The sequence below is a fragment of the Macaca fascicularis genome, chromosome 4 (genome assembly GCF_037993035.2).
Source record: "Macaca fascicularis isolate 582-1 chromosome 4, T2T-MFA8v1.1".
Taxonomy (NCBI): domain Eukaryota; kingdom Metazoa; phylum Chordata; class Mammalia; order Primates; family Cercopithecidae; genus Macaca; species Macaca fascicularis.
This window is the reverse complement of record NC_088378.1, coordinates 12,880,969-12,906,477: the sequence shown is the minus strand read 5'-3', so window position 1 is coordinate 12,906,477 and position 25,509 is coordinate 12,880,969. Positions and strand designations below refer to the sequence as shown.

The 25,509-nt window shown below is 42.8% G+C and overlaps 2 long non-coding RNA genes and 1 pseudogene across 3 annotated transcripts in view; 2 read left to right on the top strand and 1 right to left on the bottom strand.

The window, feature by feature from the left end:
* LOC135970300 (uncharacterized) overlaps positions 1-25,509 on the bottom strand; it is an 80,183-nt gene that overhangs the window by 29,821 nt on the left and 24,853 nt on the right. The window lies entirely within an intron of this gene.
* Positions 1-25,509, top strand: part of LOC123573063 (uncharacterized) — a 75,639-nt gene that overhangs the window by 42,320 nt on the left and 7,810 nt on the right. The gene's annotated exons all lie outside the window — the stretch shown is intronic.
* LOC102128011 (zinc finger protein ZPR1 pseudogene) lies at positions 23,954-25,428 on the top strand (annotated as a pseudogene).

The window sequence follows — 25,509 nt, the reverse complement described above, 5'->3', positions numbered from 1 at the left end:
ACCTCAGGTAGTATGCCTTTCAACAGGGGAGACGTTGTAAATAAGCACACAAAAATTTAATGCAGAATACTATTTTGAAAATTATTACCAGGCATTACTTTTTGTTTGCTTTTTATGAGCTCATGACCTTCTCCCCGGTCTTACTGAAGCAGAGGATTAGGATTATTTCAGAAATAATGCAAACAGAAAAAAAGTTAATATTCAGCTTCTGGTATCTAAAATAAGATTTGAAGCAAAACAGTAACCTTGAAAGTTGGGCGTTAAATTAAAAAATAAATAAATAAAGGTTTTCTAAAACGTTAGTTCTTGTGTAACATATTAAGGGCTCTGTGTGGTGAAGTATTAGATCATGGAACTTTTTACAAGATGGAAATTGCATGGCAAGCACAGAAATTGCATGGCCAAGCACAGTTCAAGCCTGTAATCCCAGCACTTAGGGAGGCCAGGGTACGAGAATCGCTTGAGCTCAGGAATTTTAGACCAGCCTGGGAAACATAGTGAGACCTTATCTCCACAAAATTTTTTAAATCAGCCAGGTGTGGTGGTGCATGCCTACAGTCCCAACTATTCAGGAGGCTGAGGTGGGAGGATCGCTTGAGCCCGGGACGTTGAGGCTGCAGTGAGCCATGATCATGCCACTGCACTCCAGCCTGGGCAACAAAGAGAGACCGTGTGTCAAAAAAGGAAGGAAGGAAGGAAGGAAAGAAGGAAGGAAGGAAGGAAGGAAGGAAGGAAGGAAGGAAGGAAGGAAGGAAGGAAGGAAGGGAGGGAGGGAGGGAGGGAGGGAGGGAGGGAGGGAGGGAGGGAGGTAAATTGCAGGTAGACAGGAATGGGAATTTTTGTTTTCAGTCCCGTCCCTCGGACCTTAAATAGCGTTGGGCAGTGAAAGGTGCTCCATCAGTCAGCTCTGGGACCTGATCACCACTCTCTGTTCTAGGCCTGAAGGAGGAGACATTTAGATCAGGTTGAAGGAAACATTGCGAGTGGCAGGGCTGTGCCCCGTTTCCCATCTGGGATCTTGGTGGGGACTGCTGTGAAGGTCAAGATAGGCAGCCTTGCATTGCTAGGAGCGCAGAGAGCGGTCTAGTGTGTACTCTTGAACACATTTTCTCCCACAAGCCAGGAGATTTTCCAAGGCCCTAATGTGGCTGGGAGCAAAATAACCCTACAGCCCAGACTGTGGGTAGCAACCTGGGCCAGGACCCAGAGGGACAGTGTGGCAGGGACTCAGAAATGTCTGTGATGATAGAGTGAGGCAAGGGGAGGCCATATCCGTAGGGAGGGCCAGTGGGCTGAGAAAGACCACAGCAAGAGTTTGCAGACAGCTGAGACCAGTAGCACACCAAACCAGCCCACACACAGCATGGGGGTCACCAAGGGTGTTCTCACACACAGGCCTGCCATGACATCCTGAAAGCCTGCTCCTCACACCCCACACAAATACCTTCTAAGAAAGGAGCAGGGGCAGGAGAAGAATCTGGAAGACAACAATTCAACCGTGGAGACCAAAGTTACCCTAAAGGCACAGTATTTAAATCATGGCATCTAAGTCTTGAACTGCTTGGACTCTGTCTAGTTTATTTCTGTTGCTACCCAGTGGGTGGGGGACTCATGAGAACCCCAATAGACATTTTCTTCGCACATGTGAGCATGATCAGTCAGAAGTCCCGCTACTCCCTGGGTACCACCTGAGCTAAACGGGACATCCTCGTCCTGTTTATTTTCAGTAAACTACGTCCCAGGCCTCTCCAGTGGAGCCCAGCTGATGCCTGTGATGCTGTGTGGGTTGTCAGGCTCTCCATGGTGCCATCTTCAGGCTCAGGGGAGACGCCAGACGCTTCCAGCTCCCTCATGTTCCTCCTTTACCAAGTTATTAATATATTTTCAACACGTGGTCTCACCCTGAGGCACCAAGACCACCGGTTGGGTTTGGAGAGGGCTATGGGGGGTGGTGTAAGGCACCCCCAGATTGTAGGAGGAGACTCAAAGAATCAAGGGGCTCCAGGCAGTTGTAGGAGACACAAGAAAATGAAAACTGCAGACCTGGAGGATTGGGGCTCAGAGCGCATCTGTCCAACCACCTTACTTGACCAAACCAGGAAACTGAGGCTAACCAAGTCGTAATATCAAGACAAGAGCCTGTGTTTGGGGGTTTCTGTCCTTTGCAGCCCTCCCCTGGAGGAGAGGGTGGTGCACAGGTAAGGGGGTCCCAGGAAGGCTCCATGTGGGAGACCGGTCCCACTTGCCTTTCATTTCCCTGCAAGCCAGCCCCGAGAGTGGGACCCACTTCTAGTTCCAGTTTGTTCTATTATTTTCAAAAAATTGTTTTAAAATAATATTACCGTTTTAATTAACCTCTTTCACTGTTTGGCATCATCCTAGTCCTTGTGCTCTATATACCCCTAACAACAAATCATGCTGATTGCCTATTGACCGGCTGTAAATCAAACCTTTTACAGCCTATTAAATCACAGCAGATTGACTAGGTGGTTTTTGCAAAGTCAGCCTTTTAGGCCAACATTGTTGTTTCTTCTTGTCTCCCAACTTGGGAGATGGGGCCCAAGTTCTCTGTGTGGGGGTTGTGGGCTTTAGGGCTGACCGTGTTTAAGGCTCCAAGCTAAATTTAGTCCTCCCAGCTGGTTGTTATTCCAGCAACTAAGTGTAGGCTTGCCCAGCTGTATTTTAAGCTGAGCCCCAAATTTCCCTCTGTTTGGTTTTGTTGTGTTCTGCAGGATTTTGCTTTAGCTACCAAAAATATACAGGATTTTCTTGTGGATGTTTAAATAAGTAAGTTCAACAGGAGTGGGCAAGAACACGCCATCTAACCATGACGTGGAAATTTGTGATTTGAAGGTACCTGTCTGGCAAGTGGAGGACATTTTTTTGACCACCAAGTTCATTGTCTGAGACTAAGGAAAAAAGGAAGGCCTTGCTTGCTAATTTGCACATTCAGAAAGCTTACTGTTAAGAAGCATTTGCAAAATTTCCAAAACCCCATGCTAAGGTACAAAACAGTATACATTGTATGCCACCATCTGTATAGGAAAATAGAAAATACATGTTTGTATATGCAAATGATATTTCTGGAAACATTTGCAAGGAATTGGCAATGCTGGTTGCCCGTGGAGAGAAAAACTGAACGACTGAAGGCCAGGGAGTCGGGTTTGAATTTTTTTTTTTTTTTTACTGTGTGCATTCCTTATAGCTTTTATGCTTTAAAAATGTGTAATTCAGATTGTGCATCTGTACACTGACATGTAAATTCATGGCTTCATTATTCCACTATTGCCATAGCAGTGTGCAATGTAGCACCTCCCAGTGCAGAAACTCTGGGGAAGGGCAAGCAACAGGTCACAGATGTGTGAGCAGAGACATGTGAGTTCAGAGTATACACACATCTGCACATGCACGGACACACTCATATTTTTCAGCACATAATTGCACTAGTAAAGGTTTTAAAAACAGAGTACTGACTAAAAAGGCTGGAAGCAAATATTCCAAAATGTTAATAGTACTTAATTCTTCTTAGTGGGACTGTGGGTGATTGCTATTTTCTTCTCTAGATGTATGTGCATTGAAAACATTTCAACCCAAAGCTTTCTTTTAAAAATAGTTCTGGACCTTTTGTTTTTAAAAAGTGTCTTATGCAGGAAGACTGAAGGAGTCTGCATAGGAGTGAGTCTCCAAGTGTTCATATTCAGTATCCTATTAGAAGCACCTGAATTTCTTCTAATTTTCACTTCATATCATTCAGGGATGACTCATATTTGCTAATGCCTCACCCTTGGATCCACTCATTTCAGTTCAACAAATGTTTATCCAACAAGTATTATGGACTCACAATGGGCTGGGTCCGAGATGAGTGAGACACAACATAGCTCAATTCATGTGGGAAATAATTATCCTTTCTCTAAGAATTTTCTAAAGCAAGAAAACATTTGCATTGACTCTCAGCTTTAAACAAACTACTTCTCAGTCATCACAATTCCATGCAGCTAAGGCCTTATGTCTTCCTCCTGAACTCTTCCCACAGGGATTCTTATTTCAGGCGCCATCCTTGCTCGAAGGCAGGAGGCTGGACAGGATGACCTTCAGGGACCATTGGATTCTTGTCATTTGTTGGTCCCGCCCTATTCTACAACACAATAACAAGACTGAAGTTGTGACATGGTAAAGAAGAAAACAGTTTATCCTGGAAATTGAGAGTCAAATTTCTTAACAAAGTCATCACAGTGTGTTCTACTTACTTCAGCATTTTAACCTCCTGGACCAGCTGTGAACTTGAGGTCAGTGTATTGACTGCACCAATAACTCACTCAAAGCTCTTTCTGGAAAGGAGCTAAACACCAGGATGAGCTTGCCAAACGCTGTGTGGAGGCAGAGGAGGAGGGTCATGGGGGTGCAGGTGAGAAAGATCTGGTCCTAGGGAGAGTGTTGGTGAGAGCCAGCGGAAGTGCCAGGAAGTGCCTGGAGACGGGGAGAGACACGGAGGTCTCCAGTGGGGATCCTCGCTCCACAGAAACAGATTCTGTTCTGCAAGGTCCCCAGTGGGGTCGTCTGGAATTCCTGTCAGAGCCTGAGTCTGCATCGTGACGGACTGCTACCCTCACAGAGCCAGGCCAGCCTGGGGCTCACACTTAGTTTAGAATCATTGGCGAAGTAGAAATGAGGAAGTGGGAAGTAGAAAAATGACTCTGAGTCACTTGAGTTTTTGTTGTTGTTGTTGTTGTTGTTGTTGTTGTTTTTACCCAGCACCGTAGATTCTCTTGACCCTGACCTTTTGTTTAATCTTTTTTTTTTTTTTAATTTTTTTTCATTGTTTCAGAGACAGGGTCTCCCTCTGTGGTCCAGTGGTGCGCAGTGGTGTGATCCTAGCTCACTACAGCTTTGAACTCCTGGCCTTCAGTAATCTCCTTGCCTCAGCCTCCCAAAGTGCTGGGATAACAGGTGTGAGCCACCACACCTGACCTGACCCTGACCTTTTAACACACCCAACCTTGGGCCAATCGCTCCATCCATTTGTTCTCTGGCTGAAAACAGGGTGCCATCTATTGTTGCAGCAAATCGCTTAACTACCCGCTGTCTCTGCAGCAAATCCGTGCTTTCTATAATAACCTTTGTGGGCCCTCCGTGTTGCTCAGAAACCTTCTACTTACCCCCTGGGCTCCCTCTCCTCGTCGCAAACATATTTTTCCCTACACCTGCCATACATTCCCCCATGGTCCTTTCTTTCTCAAGGGTGAGTCCGTCCCCTTTTTTATTAGAAGACAGGCTGCCTGCTGTGTTTCAGCTCCCTCAGTTTCCCTTCTCGCTATGCAAAATCTGCCATGTTGTGTATTTCTCCCTGTGGCAGGCAGACTCTAAGATGGCTCCCAATGATCCCTGCCTCCCGGTGTTTGCACCCTTGTGGATCTCCTCCTCTTGGAGTATGAGGGTGCCTGTGACTGTCTCCAGCAATAGAACAGGGCGAGGTGATGTCGCTCCTGTGATGACGTTACATAAGATTGTAGCTTCCATCTGGCTAGCAGACTGTCTCCATCGAGTTTCCCCCTTGCTAGCTTTGTTGAAGTAACGCACCATATGGAGAGGCCCACATGGCAAGAACTGAGAGCAGCCCTCAGCTAACCGCAGCAGGGAAGTAAGGCCCTTTGAGAATCCACAAGAAATTGCAACCTGCCAACAACCACATAAGCTTGGAAGGGAATCCTTCCCTAGTCAAGCCTCAGATGAGACCCCAGCTGAGGTGACACCTTGGCTGACACCTTGATTGCAGCCTTCTGAGAGACTCTGAAACAGGACTGAGCTAAGCTGTTCCCAGATTCCTGACTCACAGAAACTGTCAGATAATTAATGTGTGTTTCAAGTTGCCAAGTTTGTAATGATTTTGTTACATAGCAGTAGATAACTATTTTTCCTCCTTTCTCAAACTAATAGATGCTTCCCCAGTTCCTTTCCAACTCCCTAGCCCATCCACATCTGCTTTTGATCCCATTCCTTCCTCTCTCTTTCAGGTTATTTCTTCAGCTTTGGAGTTAGTTAAATCCACCTGTCCACCCATGCTGTAACTGCATATCCACAGTGGAAATTAATGCATACCCCTGATGACCATTTCACTGGACTTCAGGGCCACTGAACTTGGGGGTCCTTAAGGGCTGTCCTGATACTCCCTAGACCACCCAGGACTGTCTCCCCCCTAGGTCACCAGATTATACCTTTGCCTCCATTCTCAAATCTCCAACACCCCTTTACCTATCTTGTCATTAAGCTGCTGACTTTGCTTGCCATTTCCCAGAGAAAAAAGGAGCAATCAATAGGGAACATGCACCCTTGCCACCCCCACACTGCCACCACTGCATCTGCCAACTTACCTGCACCTGTGTCCAGCCACCCTGCCTCCGCCTTCTGTTTCTCTGAACTGTGAGCTGGAACCTTGCCTAAGGCCAGTCTCTCCATCTGTGCAATAGATCCTACCTCCTTTCACCTATCCAAGTCCATAGCACAAAACGTCCTCTTTATTTCTTCTGCATCAGCAATTTGTCCCTGTCTAACGGAGTCTTTCCATGAGTTATACCGACTACTGTGATTTCTCCCATCTTAAAGAAAAACAAAAGAAAGAAAATACTTTCTTGGGCTCATATCTATCTTTCCCTCTTTCTATCACTCCATTTTCCTACTCCCCTTTGCAGCAAAATTCCTCCAAAGAGTTGTTTAAATGTTCTCTCTCTGATTCCTCTCTTAGAATTCTCTTTCAAACCTCCTTCTGCCAGGCTTCTCCACTCACTCCCCACCACCCATTCCCTTGCTCTTGCTAGGTCACCAGTGACCTCCATCTGGCCCAACCCAATGGACAGTGCTGAGTCCCCATCTCAGCTGGCCTGGCAGTAGCATGCCCACCTCCTTCAAACACTTTCTTCATGTATCTCTGGGACACTACTCACCTCTGATTCTCCTCTGCCCTCACTGACTACTCACTCAGTCTTCTTGGCTGGTTGCTTCTTCTCTCCTGCTCTAAATGTGGGGGAACCCAGAGCTCAGTCCCCAGACTCCTTTTCTCCCTGCGCTTACTCCCTAAGGGATCTCACCCTTCTCACAGCGTAAATACTGCCTATACACCAAGAACCCCAAATGTCCTGAGCCAGCACGAATCCCTCCCCTAGGCTGAAAGCTCACATGTCCATCCACCTACTTCTCCACTTGGATGTCAAAGGGCATCTCAAAATGAGCGTGTCTAAAACTGAACTCCTAACTTCCCACCAATACTGCACCTCTTGAAGTCTTCCCGTCTCAGCAACTCCATCTTCCCAATTGCTACTGACAAAAACCATGCACTTCTCCTTGATTCCTCTCTTCCTGTCATGTGCCACATCAAATCCATGAGCATATTACAGTGGCTGCACTTGCAACATGTATCCAGGATCCAACCTCTTCTCATCACCTCCACTTTAGCCCAAGCCACCCATCACCTATGACTGCAATAACTTCCTTACTGCTCTCCCAGCTTCTACCCTTCCCCTCCATCAGTCTGTTCTCAATATACTCACCAGGCTGGTCAGTTTAGAACATAAGTCAGATTATTCCTCTAATCAAACTTCATTAGCTTCCCCTCCATACTGCTTAGAATAAAAGTCAAAGTGCCTTCAGTAGCCTGGGGATAAGGTCTTCCATGAGCTATCCACTGCTCCATCCCCACTCCCACCCCTCACTATTTCTCTGAACTCTTTTACCACTGACCCCCTTACTCATTCTGCTCCAGCCACACCGACCTCCTTGCTATTCCTCTGAGCACGGGCATGTTTCCACCTCAAGGCCTCTGTCCTTTCTGTTCTCTCTATCTGGATCATTCTCTCAGGATTCACAGATATCTTGTGCTTTTTTAAAGCTTTATGCTCCAATGTCATGTCTTCAGCAAGGCCTACCTTGACTTACCCTGTTGAAAATGGTAACACTCCCCACCCAGCATTCCCTTTCCTTCTTCCCTGTTTTATCATTCTCTCTATCACTACAGAATACACTCTATATCTTACTCATTTAGTTATTGGTTATTGTCTGCCCCCACTGTAGAACAGAAACTGGTTGAGGGTAGAGACATTTGATTTGATAGTTCATCTCTGTACCATCAGTGCCTGGCAGGTGGTAGGTACTCAATAAAAATGATAGGCTGAATGTTGTTGTTAAAAATTCCTTGGACTTGGTCTTGAGAGAACAATTAGGGTGACAGGGCTAGAGCGAAGCAGAGAGCTCACGCTTCCACTCTACAGCCACAGATTCGACTACAGGCTGAGTATCTCTTATCCCAAATGCTTGCAACCGGAAGTGTTTCGGATTTTGGAATATTTGCATTATACTTGCTGATTGAGAAACCCAAATCTGAAAACCCAAACCCCAAAAAGGTCCATTGAGCATTTTCTTTGCCCATCATGTCAGTACTCAGAAAATTTCAAATCTTGGAGCATTTTAGATTTCGGATTTGGGATGCTCAATCTGTAATCGCCTCTATTTGATAAACCCCACCTTTATATCTCTGATATCCAAATTCCTATTTCTAGCTGCCTGATTACTGTTTCTATGAGAAACTCAGAGTGTGAACATTCTGAGTTCGTACCTCGTGTAGTATTCTTTTTGTGTTTCTCATCTCAGAGCAGGTCATTACCTGCCATTCACTCAGTCATCCAGATGAGAAGCTGATCAATTACACTTGTACAAACATCTATTGAGTATCTACTCTCTGCCACCCAGCCACTAGCAGCACAGGGCAATGCACACAGCTCCCTCTTTCAAGGAGTTGAGTTTGGTGCAGTAGGCATTGTGATAGAGAAATGTACAAGGTGCTTTTGTTCATTTTTCCAAAGTGAAACTACCTACTTTTTATGATTAAAATAGCATATGCCTCTTATAAACAGTTTGATTGCAGAAATAAAATAGAAAATGAAAGTCACCTGTAATCTCACATTCAAGAGAGCACTGCTGTTAATAGGTTGGTATATGATACAGTTTCCTCCAGATCTCAATGTTGAAATGTGATCCCCAGCGTTGGAAGTGGGGCCTAGCAGGAGGTGTTTGGGTCATAGAGGCAGATCCCTTATGAATGGTTTGGTGCCCTCTCTCTGGTGAGGAGTGAGTTCTTGCTCGATTAGTTCACATGGAAGCTAGTTATTTAAAAGAGCATGGCACCTCTCCCCTATCTGTCTTCCTTCTTTCTTCTCCTAGCATGTGATACCTGTTCCCCTTTCCCTTCTGCCATGAGTAGGAGCTTCCTATGGCCTCAGCAGAGGCAGTTGCTGGTGCCATGCTTCTTGTGCAGCCTGCAGAAGCATGAGTCAAATAAATCTCTTTTCTTTGTAAATTACCCAGCCTCAGGTGTTCCTTTATAGCAACACAAACGGACTAAGACAGCATATATCCCTCCAGACATTTTTCTATGTGTATTTAAAGATAGCTAATACTTACTGAATTCTTAGCATGGATTACAAACCTTTATGCTGTGCACTTTAATATTAACTCATTTTAACATCGCAATGATCCTCTGAGGTAGGTATTTTATTATCCCCATTTTATGGACAAGGAAACTGAGGTTTAATGAGGTCAAATAAGATCCCATAGGTGGTAAAATGACTCTCAGTCAACTTAGGCTGAGTTATGTTCTGGTAACAAGCATTTTCTTTTCTCTTTTTCTTTTTTTTTCTTTTTTTTTTTTTTTTTTTTTTTTTTTTTGAGACAGTGCAGTGGTGTGATCTCAGCTCACTGCAACCTGTACCCCCCGGGTTCAAGCGATTCTCCTGCCTCAGCCTCCCAAGTAGCTGGGATTACAGGCATATGCCACCACACCCAGCTGATTTTTGTATTATTTAAGGAGAGACAGAGTTTCACTATGTTGGCCAGACTGGTCTCAAATTCCTGACCTCAAGTGATCTGCCTGCCTCAGCCTCCCAAAGGGCGGGGATTATAGGCATGAGCAACCATGACCAGCCAACAAGAATCTTCAAAATCTCAGTGGCTGATAATAACAAAGGTTTATTTCTTGCTTATGCTAATGAATCATGTCGATTAAGAGTCAGCTGTGGCTCTGCTCCATGCTGTCTTTGTTCCAGGACCCAGGATGAAGCTGAAGGAGCACCCTCTATCTGGGGGACTTAGCTGATCATCATAATACAGCAGAAGCAAACAGTGGCTCCTGAAGCATCTACTTAGAAGGGTCATATATCACTTCTGCTCTCATTTCTTAGCCAAAGCAGGTTCTAGGACCAGCCTGCTATTAATGAACAGGAACGAATAACCTTCCCCCAGGGAGAGACAGTAAATATTTTTCAGCAGTAACACAATCCACTGAAAGTCCTGAGCTGGGATTTTAACCAGCCTGTCTTTAGAGCTTAAAAGCTTAACTACTCTTCATATACTGTGTGTATTTTAACCCTAAAAGTAGGAGTTCTACACATATTGCTGGGTAAACTCCTTTATCATCTGATCAGTCTCAGACATCTTGTTATATTTGTTCATATAGACTTTGCATATTCTTTTTTCAAGGCTATAGAGTTTCAGATACGGTATCCCCCATTCTGCCTATTGAGATCCTTCTCATTCATTCAAGTTCAACTCAGGGACCTCACCCACCAGAACAAGTCATATTTTTTCAGCATGTGGGCAGTATTGGGTTTACACTTCACTTTGGTCACATGCATGCTTTGTCTTAGAGTTCTTTGTATACATATCTGTTTACCTCACTTGATTTTAAGCACGTGGAAGCAAGAATCATATTCTAGACATAGATAAAGATTGCTATCTTCCTATGCTTGGCTGTGCTCAACAGAGATGAGATGCTGTTTGTTGGTTTTGCAATACTGTGGAATTATCCTCCGTGCTATCCCTGTCACTTCATTGCCTGCGCTGGTTCTTTTGTATCATTTAAATTTGGTGACCCCGGCCGGGCACGGTGGCTCAAGCCTGTAATCCCAGCACTTTGGGAGGCCGAGACGGGTGGATCACGAGGTCAGGAGATCGAGACCATCCTGGCTAACACGGTGAAACCCCGTCTCTACTAAGAAATACAAAAAACTAGCCGGGCGAGGTGGCGGGCGCCTGTAGTCCCAGCTACTTGGGAGGCTGAGGCCGGAGAATGGCGGGAACCCGGGAGGCGGAGCTTGCAGTGAGCTGAGATCCGGCCACTGCACTCCAGCCTGGGCTACAGAGTGAGACTCCGTCTCAAAAAAAAAAAAAAAAAAAAAAAAAAAAAAAAAAATTGGTGACCCCTTCAGAACTCACAGAGTTTGAATAGTTCTGCTTTCCAGTATTCATCAAATTACACCAGCAATGACAACATTAAAGAAACAATGGCAAATAGGCATCAATCTCTCCCTTCTGACTCTTTAAAAGAAGAATATAGCGCAGGAGAAACACAAACCTAGTAAAATAATTGCTCTAAATCCATACCATCAAGTTTTCCTCTCCCCTCTCTACAGCAAAAGTTACTGGATGCATGGGAGTTCATCTTTAAGAACAGAGCTGTCGGAAGGACGCCAGGGCTGAAGCCTGAATAAAGCCGCAGAGCCAGGCGCACTTGCTAATGATCTAAGAGAGGGTCCCGCCACATGCACTCAAACACACAGCACACTCTCGGGGTTCAAAAGCTCCCTTTCATGCACCCAGAATGTTTATTTTTTTTTAAGAGTGGCAAATGAAAATGAATTTCTAATCTGCATCACAACCAGAGTGCTCCATGCGTCGAAAAAAAGCCCTTCCCTGACACAAAGGCCATGGCCATCTGGAAGAAAAGCCACCCTCCTAAGCAGATCAGCTGCAGGTTCCATCGCACTGGGGCGGATTTGCCCGGAAACAGGCTTCTTGCCTTTATTAACTTACCCCGTCATTAACAGTAATCAGCATTGTCCGCTCTATCTAATTCTTACTGAGCACCTGGGTATGTGGTGTTGCATGGCCTGTCCCTGAGAGACCCTAAGGACAAATGCATCCTCTCTTGTCCCAAAGCCAGCTTTGTCAACAGGAGGTGCTTTGGAAAAGTAGTGTGAGCAGGGCCAAAACCAAGCAAAGTCAACACGATTTTTAAAAGTGTGGTGTGTGTGCAGGTGAATGTCAAGCCCTTAGTGGTAAGAAGGTGCTCTCAGGGCCCTCCCCTGCTTCTTCAGGACTCCCCCCACCAAGGCCCCTAGGAGCACAGCCAGATTTCCCCCCTCATTCTGCAGTGCAACAAGGCTCTCGCCTCAGTGCACTGAGCCTGCTCCTGCTGTGGGGACCCAGGCTGGAGTGTGAAACCAACCCTCCGCCTGCCACAGGGACTGTTATCACCGCTCTCCACGTTGCTTCCTGTCACGTATCCTGTGCCAATGCTGTGTCAAGCCCATCTTACATTTTTCAAAGTGCCTTTAGCATCATTTCCTGAGCCTGAACATTTGCTCATGCTGCAAAACAAGAACTCATTTTGCAAAGTTTCACTCGGGATTATTGGGACCACAGAGGCAAGAGTAAACACTAATCTCTTATCAGCAAGAGAGACAGAGAGCCCAGCTTTGCTGTGACACTCCAGTAATTTGCAAACCTGAGCAGGTCTGTGTGTTTTTATCTCAGTAGAGAGACCTGCTCTTCCAGTTAAAAAAACATATTAAAAATTAAACCATTCCCTCGCCCCACATAGTTTAGCATCAGATAATTTTCTGCTGTGATTCCTTCTTTCTCGAGGGCGGCAAGGAGGCAGCATGGAGGTACCAGGAGTTTGGCTCAGTGTACAGGTGGCGGGCATGTTAGTCTCAGCCCAGTTCACTGTAAATAATGCAGCCTGACAAGATTTCTCCTTTCCTTTCGCCTTTCGCCTAACCCTTTCAGCCCGCTCGCTTACATCATCCTGGTTGGATTTAAATAGCTAACTGTGCCATGTTCTCCCGGATACAAACCACCGGATTGGCCACCTCCCTAGCTAGCCTCTACCTACTGAGAGGCAGGAGGTAGAGCTCTGGGGCCAATGGCTGCCAGAGCTCAACGCTTGCTGGAGTCCAGTGGATTTTCTGTCACTAAGGGAGGGAAAAACACAGACACACAAGAGGTCTGTTCGTGCATAGGAATACTTGCATGCTTGGACAATAAGTTGTGGTGTGTGAATCTTACTATGTCCTGCGTATAAAGGGAAAAGATAATGTGCATCCTTTATTCCCTCCTATTAGACTATACCTAGATGATACATTCAAACTCAGTGGTTAACTTATGAAATAATTTCAGCTCAAAAGATGGATAGAAAATCTCTGGGAACTGCAACCTTTCCCTTTTCATTTTAAGGATATGTTAGCTACATTCTTGCGGCAGTGCAATGTTGCATGAATATCAAGCTGAGTTTAACTCCACTGTGCTCAACAACAAATGCTTTCAATTATTTTAACTTTTTTTTAAGTAATGAATTGTGAGTTGAGCAGTCTGCTAAGCTGTTGTTGTCTTCAATAAGAACTCTTGCAAAAAAAAAGGCTAGAAGAGAAAACTGATTGAAGAAGTTAAGGGTGAGACTAATATAACCCACTGGAATCATATCATTCTAGAATTTTAATTAAGTAAATTTAAAAGCACTAGAGAGCCATTTACACAAATAATAGGCTGAAAGTTACCAAGCTGTGTTTAAATCTGCAATCATTGTTCAAAGGAAAACTGGAAATCCTTAACCCTATGTGCAACCCCCAAAGAGAATGAATGCTGTGGGAGCAGGGGGTTGAGGCACAGAGAGAACTCCTGGCTTCCCATTCAGAAAAACATTATGAAAATCCTTGCAGAAGGTATGAGGCCTGAGATAAAGCATAATGGAAATAACACATATGCATAGATACACGGTATGCCTTTACAAATACATTAAGCCACAATTCACTTAAATGATAAGAATGAAACGGAAAGCTCATTCCATCTAATAAGGAATAAAACAAATCCCTGTAAAGTCACTTGTATGACAGGATACTTGGGGTAGGCTACATGATCTAAGCAGTTACCTTTGAGCTAATTCAGGCCTTTTGCCAGGCCAGGCCTGTGTATCTCATTGATCAGGGTCAAACACAGCAAAGAACTAAATTTAGGAACACACAGGTGATTGGTTAGAAAAAACAATCCACTTTGAACACAGCTGAGCCCACTAGATGGAATACATTTACAACCCTAGCAGCATTTGAGTGCAGGCTTCCAGATTTCAAAGCAAAATTAGATAACTCCCTTATTCCAAATAAATTAGCAATAACTCATGACTTCAGTGACCTCACACTTCAGTGCTTCCTAAATGAAATGTGATTTTCCTTGTTGAGATGTAATAATGCTGGGTACATTGTTCGTTGCATTATTTTTTATACTTTTTTTGTATTTAAACTATTTCGTAAAGTCTATATACCATTTGACCTAGTAATTCTATGCATAGGAGTTTATTCTATAGATATGCTTATACATAAGCATTGCTTGTAATAACAAGGGATTTTAAACAACTTAAAAGTTATTCAAAAAGAACTGGTATGGATATTAGGCTATATCCTTGCAGGGGGGAACTGTGTTGCCCATCAAAAGAATGAAGCAGCACTGACTGAACTGATATGGAACCGTCTCCATTATACAGTAGTAAGAGACAAAAGCAAGAAGAACTGAGTGTAGAAAATGCTGCCATGTGCAGGTTGTTTAAAAAGATGATAAATGTAGCTGGGCACGGTGGCTCACGCCTGTAATCCCAGCACTTTGGGAGGCCGAGGCAGGTGCATCACCTGAGGTGAGGAGTTCTAGACCAGCCTGGCCAATGTGGTGAAACCCCGTCTCTACTAAAAGTACAAAAATTAGCCGGGTGTGGTGGCAGGCGTCTGTAATCTCAGCTACTTGGGAAGCTGAGGCAGGAGAATTGCTTGAACGCGGGAGGCGGAGGTTGCAGTGAGCCAAGATTGCGCCATCACACTCCAGCCTGGGGGACAAGAGCAAGACTTCGTCTCAAACAAAAACAAACAACAACAACAACAACAACAAAACAAAGATTATAAATGCATACATGCAGGGAACTTCTCTAGAAGTCAATATGCCACCCTCTTCAAAAAATACCACAGCAATTACTCCAGTAATCTCTGGGGAGGGGTAGGGTGGTTAGGGGACAGGGAAGTGAGAAAAACTAGGTTTTAATGTCATGACTGGGTTTTTTTCCCATTTAAATCAACTTTGTTGATATATATTATTCAATGAGTTTTTGACAAACAAATGTTATGTTCTTTTATGCTCTTGCTTTGTGCATGTATTACAAAAAATAATTTTAAGGAAACATACGTTTGAGCTAGATTCTTCAGAAGTTTTATAGAATAAATGCTTATCTCAGATACCTTCTTTGGTCCATAAATTAGAAGTAAGAGGTGATCACTTTGGAAAGATCAGTTATTCTGATCTTAAAGGTAAATATTGTTTACAGCATTGACTTACCTGAGATAGGTGTTGGGAGAGAGGAAACTGACCAGGAGACGAACCATGTGGTTCTTCCTGCTTCTAAGAGCTAAAAGCACCTCTCCCTGGACAGAGGATGGACTAGAAATATTTTTATCTTATAATCACCATATCAAAGTATAAGGAGGTCTTTCTGAAACACTTGCTTATAAGCAAACGTTTCCAGACCTCTCAAAATATATAAGAATTATTCTATGTGCTAAAGCCAATTTAATGTTCTGACTGTGACTTCTGTCACCTTAGGAGGTGGAATTTCATTTCATCTCAAATTTACTCTGTAAACTTGGTCAGAGGACTTTGGCCTCCTGCTCTATCAGGAAGGCCCTATGAGGTGGCAAAGTAAAGAGGATCATGACAGAGTCAGGGCAATTGGCTGGGAAGGCCACAGAGTAGGGACATAGTGAATTAACCCCACCAGGGAGAGGTGAGGCAGAGGCTGAATGAGTGGGGAAGAGTCTGGAGATGTTCACCTGGTCCCGCCTGAGCTATCTAAGGAGTGAACGACTTGTTACCAAACCCCGTCATGTCACTCTGCAGTTATTTCACAGTTATGGAGTCCACTGCCGGAGCTGAAATGCAAACTTCCCAAGCAAAGAGAATTTTTTCTCCTCTGCTTCCTCCTGTTTCTCCTCCTCCTCCTTTTGTCCCCAAAACACCTAGCAAATGTGAAGACAGAGAAAGGAAGGAATGATGAACAAAAAGAATCCCTAATGGCAGTGGAGTTGGTAAGGCAAGTATACAATTTAAAGAGGAGCTAAATGTTCTGAATTGTATGTAGCCTTTTGGACAGTCTATCTAGAGGGGTTACACTCACTGGGGAGTCGAAGCATGGCTTTCGCACATCAGCTGAGTCCAGGTATCTCTGAGCACAGAGAGGGCAGCCCTCTGAACCTTCCAGGCCTCGTGTTCATGTGGTGAAGGTAAGGCCACTCTCCTCTTGGTGCCAGCCCACCCGGGTACGGATCGAGCTCCCCCACTGCCTCGCTGTGCCACCCTGAGCAAGGTAACTTCATGCCTCATGCTTCATTTTCCTCATCTAGAACATGCGGCTAATCACAGTACCCCTCTCACAAGGCTATTGTGAAGACTAACTTTAACACATATAAATATAAACACAGATTAATAGAGGTGTCTGCTTAGCATAGTATCAGCCACACAGACACTGTATAACTATGAACTATTGCAATTATTAATATTACTAAATTATCGAGGTTTTCCCCACCTTAAATAGCTTAGTGACGTTAACAATGACATCACCATTCTCCTAGTGGCTCACGTGTTCTCTGTGCTCTGGGTAATGATGGTAAGTGCAATATTACATTGCAGGGTAAGGTTAATTGATGTTGTTTAATAAAAGTGGACATTCAGGTGGTTGTACAATCAAGAAGCCCACCCAAGGAAAAGACCGGATTGTACTGCACATATAGGAATGTTAGTCATTAAAATGTGCTTACAGAAAAATCCCATTTCCAGTCATGAATCTCACAACAGAAAGAATTCATGAGGAGCCTACTGAAGGCAATATTTGCCATCATACCCCAAGCATGAGGCAGCTTCACCCCAAGCATGAAGGCAGTCAGGAAACACCAACTGCCCCCACCAAAGGCTGAGTAATTCCTGTGTCAGTATATTATATTCTTCCAATGGTCTCATCTATCTCACGTGGATTCAATTTAGAGGATGCTGCCAGACAGAATTAAATATATTAGTTTGAAAAATTACAGGGAAAGCGTATTTATAACAGTTCCATTTTGATTGGATCAATTTTCTAAGCATTTATCTTTTAAGAGTCCTAGAGGTCTTTCTTACGGGGTGTGCCTCCCAGATGGACTTTGCATTACACCATCTGCAGGAAAGAACCCCAGAATGTTTTACTTGGGGTCTTCAATAGCTGTCTAAGGGGACTGCCGCAGAAGAAAAGTGTGGGAAATATCAATACAAACATTTCCACAAGCAATGATTCCATCTCTTACTTGGATTAATTATTAATCTGTATATCCTAGGAAGGTCAGATCACAACAAACAGGTTACAATGGGACATGACTAATGAGAATGTCTCAAATACTAAATGAGGATAACCTACATGATGGCACCAATTCTAATTAAGATTCTTCTACCAGAAATAATGATAAGCTTGCATGAAACACCTGCTGTTGGCCAGGCTTTGCACAAGGCACTTTATATCTGCCATGTCATTGGTACTTCATAACAACACTGATGGGTTTATTTTATAGATGATGAAATTAAGATTCAGAAAAACTCAGTGAGGTTAAAATAAGCTGCCCAAGTCCTATAACTGGCTATTAGCAAAGCTGGCACCTGAACCCAAGTCTGGTTGACCTCAAAGCACATGCTCTTTTGCATCCTGCCACACTGTCAGATTCAACAGGCAAAACCAGGACAGTAAATCATAATCGTGAAATATGTGGTCCTTTCCCACCACAATTTCAGACATATTTCCTTAGCATGAATCTAATCATCTCACAAATATTTATGTTAAAAAAAAAAAAAAACAGCCATCTTAGGGCCATTCGCTGTTTTGAAGGAGTATGATTGGAAGAAGTATAATGTCTTTTATGGAAATTGTTTTTTCCCCTGGATGAAATTCCTGTCCTCTCCCTTTTAAAGTTTTTTTTTTTTTTTTTTTTTTTGAGGAGAGTTAACTCCTTTACTTTGTATTAAAAAGAACTAGAATATAGAATTGAAAAGTACTAAAAATATAGTTCAGAATTATATATATATATATATATTTTTTTTTTTTTTTTTTTTTTCATTGCAACCTCGACCTCCTGGGCTCAGGTGACCCTCCCACCTCAGCCTCCCAAGTAGCTGGACTATAGGCACACACCACCACGGCTGGCTAATTTTTGTATTTTTTGGTAGACATAGGGTTTCAGTATGTCACGCAGGCTGGTCTTGAACTCCTGGGCTCCAGTGATCTCCCCACCTCAGCATCTCAAAGTATTGGGATTACAGGTGTCAGCCACCACGTCCGACCAGAATGAGATATTTTAAATGACAAAAATAGACACTGGGAGAACGAAATGAGAAAGTATATCCCTGAGAGTTCTAGAAAGAGATACTAGGGAGAATGCAATATTCAAAAAATTTATCGCTGAGAATGTTCTAGAATTAAAACACAAATCCTTAGGTTGAAGACGTACAACAAACATTGAATAGAATAAATAAAATAAGCTCCATTTTGAGATATATATATATATAATAAAACTGTGGAACCTCAAAAATAAACTAAGACAAGTTAAAACCGACCAGGAAAAAAAGGCACTCTGTCTGCAAAGAAACAATTAGACTCAGAGTTGACATCTCAGTAACAAGAAGTAAGGCCAAAATAAAATAGGAAAATATCTTCTAAACTACTGACCTAGAATTCTATAGCTAATTAAATTATCATTCAAGAGTGAGAGTGAAATAAAGACATTTTCAGATGGAAAGTAAGAGAATTGTATTTGCAGATTTATTTTATGAATTAATCGAGGATATACTCCAGGGACTAGGAAATATGAACCCATGAGAAAAGGGTCAAGAAGCAATAAATTATCCGTGAGCAATCTGAAAAAGAAATTAATAAAGCAATTCCATTTATAATAGAATTAAAAAGAACAAACTACTTAGGAATAAATTTAACAAAAAACTATATAACTTGTACTCTGCAAACTATGACATTGTTAAAAGAAATTAAAGAATTCCAAAATAAATGGAAAGACATCCCATGTTCATGGATTCAAATATTTAATATTGTTAAAATGGCCATACTCCCATATTCATCTACAGAGTTAATCTCTATCAAAATCCTGGTTGGCTTTCCTTTGCAGAAAATGATACTAAAATTAATATGTAAATGCAAGTGACCCAAAATAGTCAAAACAATGTTTCAAAAGAAGAACCATGTTGGAGGATTCACATGTCCTGCTCATTTCAAAACTTACTACAAAGTTACAGTAGTGAAGACACTGTGGTACTTGCTTAAGAATAGACATAGATTAATAAAATAGACCTAGTCCAAAATATTTTATTTTGAAATAATATTTTTATTTAAGAAATATAAAAATAACAGGCTGGGTGTGGTGACTCATTCATTCAATCCCAGCACTTTAGGAGGCTGAGATACAAGGATCATTTGAAGCCAGGAGTTCCAAACCAGCCTGGGCAATGTAGGGAGACCCTGTCTCTAAAAAAATTTTTTTTTAATTAGCTGGGTGTGGTGGTGCATTTCTGTGGTCCTAGCTACTTGAGAGGCTGAGATAGGAGGATTGCTTGGGCCCGGGAGGTTGAGGCTGCAATGAGCTATGATTGAACCACTGCACTTCAGCCTTCAGCCTGAGTGACAGAGGGAGACCTTATCTCAAAAGGAAAAAAATATATATATGTAAATGTGTATATGTGTATATATGTATATACAAAAAATTTAAATAAAATTTAATTTTAATTTTATTATTTTAATAAAATAATAAGTTCATTTTTGGTAAATATATTTTATTTGCCCCACATTTACTCTCAATATAACAAGGGTACAAGACATTAAATGAGGAAACATGACTCTTTTTCAACAAATGATATTGAGATAACTGGATAGGTATATGCAGAAGAATGAATTTGCACCCCCTTGTCACTTCATTTATAAAATTAACTAAAAATGGGCCGGGCACAGTGGCTTACACCTGTAATCCCTGCACTTAGGGAGGCCGAGGCGGGTGGATCATGAGGTCAGGAGATCGAGACCATCCTGACTAGCATGGTGAAACCCCGTCTCTACTAAAAAATACAAAAAAAATTAGCCAGGCATGGTGGCGGGCACCTGTAGTCCCAGCTACTCGGGGGGCTGAGGCAGGAGAATGGAGTGAACCCGGGAGGCGGAGCTTGCAGTGAGCTGAGATGGTGCCACTGCACTCCAGCCTGGGCTGCAGAGTGAGACTCCTTCTCAAAAAAAAAAAAAAAAAAAAAATTAACTAAAAATGGATCACAGACCTAAATGTAAGACCTACAACTATATCCTGGTTTTTTTTTTTGTTTTTTGTTTTTTGTTTTGACATGGAGTCTTGCTTTGTTGCCCAGGTTGTAGTGCAGTGGTGTGATCTTGGCTCACTGCAACCTCTGCCTCCCAAGTTCAAGTGATTTTCCTGCCTCAGCCTCCAGAGTAGCTAGGACTACAGGTGTGCGCCACCACGCCTGGCTAAGTTTTGTATTTTAGTGGAGATGGGGTTTCACCATATTGGCCAGGCTGGTCTCGAACTCCTGACCTCAGGAGTTGTAAAAATTACAACTCAATAATAGTAAGTAAATATAAGTATTTTACCTAATATATGATTGCAAATATCTTTTTCCCATTCTGTGAGTTGTCTTTTCATTTTCTTCTTGATGTTCTTTGAACCACAAAATTTTTCAATTTTGATGAGGTTCAATTTACATATATTTTTCTTTTGTTGCTTATGCTTTTGGTGGCATATCTAAGAAGGCTTTACCTAACCAAGGCCATGAAGATTTAAGCCCATGTTTCTTCTAAGAAGTATTTAGTTGTCGGAACCAGGTGCAGTGGCTTACACCTATAATCGCCTATGTAATTCTTACAACTCAATAAAAACGTAACTCTTACAACTCAATAATAAATAGGCAAATAACACAGTTTAAAAATGGAGAAAGGTGGGCATGGTGGCACATGCCTGTAGTCCCAGCTATTTGTTGGGCTGAGGCAGGAGGATCGTTTGAGCACAGGAGTTTGAGGCTGCAGTAAGCCATGATTGGGCCACTGCACTCCAGCCTGGTTGACAAAGTGAGACCCTGTCTCAAAAAACAGCAGGGGAGGAAAAGGATATGAATCTCCAAAGAAAATATGCAAATGGACAATAAATACATGAAAAGATGCTAAACATCATTAGTCATTAGAGAAATGGAAACCAAAACCTCAATGAAATACCACTTACACACAGGTGAAAGGCTATAACGAAAAAGGCAGGTGTGTTTTGGCAAGGATATAGAGAAAGTGGAACCCTCATACATTGCTGGTGGGAATATAAAATGTCACAGCCCCTTTGGAAAACAGTTTGGCAGTTTTTCAAAAAGCTAAATTGAAAGTTACCCTTTGACCCTCTAATTCCACTCCTAGATATATCCAAGAGAAATGAAATGTATATGTCCACACAAAAACTTACAAATGAATGTTCATAGCAGCATTATTCATAGTAGCCCAAAAGTAGAAACAATACAAATGTCCATTAATTGATGAATAGATAAATAAAATGTGGTATATCCATACAGTGGAATATCATTTAGCCATAAAAATAATGAAGTACTGACACACACTACAACATGGATGAACTTTGAAAATATGCTGTATGATGTTCTCACTCATAGGTGGGAATTGAACAATGAGAACACAAGGACACAGGGAGGAGAATATCACACACTGGGGCCTGTCGTGGGTGGGGGACTGGGGGAGGGATAGCTTTAGGAGAAATACCTAATGTAAATGACAAGTTAATGGGTGCAGCACACCAACGTGGCACATGTATACATATGCAACAAACCTGCACGTTGTGCACATGTACCCTAGAACTTAAAGTATAATAAAAAAAATAGAAAATATGCTGTGTGAAAAATCCAGTCACAAAAGACCATATAGCGTATGATTCCATTGCTCCAAAATATCTAGAACAGGCAAATCTATAGAGACAGAAAGCAGATTAGTAGTTGCCTAGGGCTGGTTGGGTTGGGGGGAAAATGGAGAGTGACTGCTAATGGTTATGAGGTTTCTTTTGAGGTTCATAAAAATGTACTAAGGTTGACTGTGCTGATAGTTGTACAACTGTCAATACACTAAAAACCATTGAATTGTATACTTTAAATGGAGGAATTATATATAAATTACACCTCAAAAGTTTTTAGAAAAGCAGTGGAGAATTAAAAAGTTGAAAAATATATAGTCAAATCTAAACAAGCATTGACTATATGAAACAATAGTAACAAAAGTACTAATGGAGGTTCCATAAAAACATGGAATTAAAATACTAGAAACAATAATGTGCGAGAAGAAAAGAAGAAGAGAGAAAACAACCTAAGGTCCTTATTTTGCTTGAAAGGAAACCAAGGGATATTGATTAGCCTAGAAAATTGTTGAACAGTATGTTCAATTTTAAAGTAAATATGAAAAAACAGAAATATAATCATTTGAAAGATAATATTGATCACTTCTATAAACGGCAAAAAAAAAAAAGGAGAAAAAATGAACAGAATCACAAAGCAAGATTAAAGAATAAATCCACCACAGTATAGAATCACAATAATGTAAATGGACTAACTTCATAGGTAAAGGACTTAGTTAATTTAAAGAAATCCAGCTATATGTCATGTTTTTAAAAAACTGTGTCTTGTTTGTTCCTGATAATTAGAATGATGTTGCATGCCAGTATTTTCCGTGTCTTGTTCCTGACTTTAAATGGGATGTTTTTAGGATTTCACCACTGAGAATAATATTTGCTTTAGGGTTTAGTAGATGCCATTTTTCAGGTTAAAGAACGTTCCTTTTTTGTTGTTGTTTTTTGAGACTGGATCTTGCTCTGTCACCCAGGTTGGAGGGCAGTGGTGTGACCATGGCTCACGGCAGTCTCAACCTCCAGGGCTCAAGCAATCCTCCCATCTCAGTCTTCCGAGTAGCTAGGGCTACAGGCATACATCACTATGCCCAGCTAAGCTTTAAAAGTTTTTTTAGAAATGGGATCTCATCATGTTGCCCAGGCTGTCCTCAAACTCCTGGGCTCAAGCAATCTTTCAGCCTTGGCCTCCCAAAGTGCTGGAATTACAGACGTGAGCTGCTGTGCTCAGCAAGGAATGTTCCTAGTTATCTGAGAGAAGTTCTATTTAGAGTGTTGAGGGAAAATAGCTAACTTAGAATTCTATATAGAGCTAAGCTATCATTCAAGAATGAGGATGAAATAAAAAGACATACCATTTACATTTATAGTTTTTTAAAAACTATAAGTTACCTAGAAATAAATCTAACAAATGACATGAAACTTTTACAAAGAACGCTCTAAAACCTCGTTGAAAGATAGAAAACCTGAAAAAATGATGAGATATACCCTGTTTATGTATGGAAAGACAACAGCTTAATAGTAGCAGCTTTCCTAAATTTATACTACTAATTTAATAACTTCTGTTCAAAATCCCTGGAGAATTGTTTTCACTGACCTTGATAAGCAAATCAGAATATCCATCCAGAAAAATACAGGGGTTAAGAACAGCCAAAACAATTTTTTTTTTTAAGTGACAGGATCTTGCTCTGTCGCCCAGGCTGGAGTGCAGTAGTATGATCATAGCTCACTGCAGTCTCAAACTCCTAGGCCCAAGTGATCCTCCTGCCTTAGTCTCCCAAAGTGTTGGGATTCCAGGTATGAGCCACGGTGCCAGGCCACAATTTTGAGACAGTATAAAGAGAAAGGATTCACCCCAACAGATAGCAAAACTTATGACAAGCTTACAGTAATTAAAATATTCTGGGCACGGGGTGGTGACGGCGACCACTGGGGCTGTGGAAGTGGGGTCCCGGGGTCGGCCGTCGCCCCCTTGCCCATCCCAACCTCACCGCCTGTCCTGGGTCATCTGTTCTGGCCCATCAGCGCCAAGGATGAGGAGCAGCATCCCACCCAGATCGAGTCACTGTGCATCAACTGTTACCGCAATGGCATGATGCACCTCCTGCTCACCAAGATTCCCTTCTTTTGAGAAATAATCGTGAGCTCCTTTTCCTGCCACCACTGTGGCTGGAACAACACAGAGATCCGGTCGGCAGGCAGGAGCCAGGACCAGGGAGTGCGCTACACTTGGACCTTCAGGGCTCTGTAGGACATGACAGAGAAACGGTGAAGACTGACTCTGCTACCACAAGGATTCCTGAGCTAGATTTTCAAATTCCTGCCCTTAGCCAGAAAGGAGCTCTGTCCACTGTTGAAGGATTGATCACCCATTGCTATCTCTGGCCTGGAGCAGGACCAGCCTGCACGAAGGGCAAACAAAGATGCCACAGCTGAAAGAATTGATGAGTTCGTTGTCAAACCGGAGGAGCTGAAGCAAGCAGTCTCCCCTTTCACTCTGATCATTGATGATCCCTCAGGGAACAGCTCCGTGGAAAACCCACGTGCTGCTCAGAAAGATGATGCCCTGGTGATCACACACTACAACTGGACCCGACAGCAGGAAGAGATGCTGGGGCTCCAGGCAGAGCACCCACAGAGAAGCCAGAGGAGGAAGATGTCAGAAATGAAGTGCTCCAGTTTAACACAAACGGCCCAGAATGAAATGCCCCCGCTCAGACCAACATGAAGCTAGTACAAATCCCTCCCTTTAAGGAGGTTATCATCATGGCTACTAACTGCAAGAACTGTAGGCATCAGACCAGTGAGGTGAAATCTGGAGAAGCAGTAGAATCCTTGGGCACCAGGATCACCCTCCACATCACAGTTCCCTCAGATATGATCAGAGACCTCCTCAAGTGTGAGGTTTGTAGTGTGGAAATCCCAGAGCTAGAATTTGACTGGGAATGGCCATCCTCGGGGGCAAGTTCATCACATTGGAAGGGCCACTGAAAGATATGTGGGAACTGGTGACCAAAAGCCCTTTCACACTGGGCGACAGTTCCAATCCTGGCCAGACGGAGAGACTGCAGGAGTTTAGCCAGAAGATGGACCAGATCATTGAAGGTAACACGAAGACCCACTTTATTATGGATGATCCAGCAGGAAACAGTTACTTGTAAAACGTGTATGCACCTGAAGATGATCCTGAGATGAAGGTGGAGCATTACAAGCGCACCTCTGACCAAAATGAGGAGCTAGAGCTCAGTGACATGAAGACAGAGGGCTATAAGGCAGGCCTGGCTCCACAACAGTAGCATGGGTGGGCCAAGGGCCAGCTCTCCAGCGCTGCTCATTCTGCAGGTTATTTATTAGCATTGGAAGGAGGCTGGGAGTGTCTTCCCCACCAGCCCTTGCCCATGGTGGGGAGGACATCTGGTCTGAGTCAGAGATCTAGGCACATTTTCTAAACAGCTTGTGATGCAAGTGT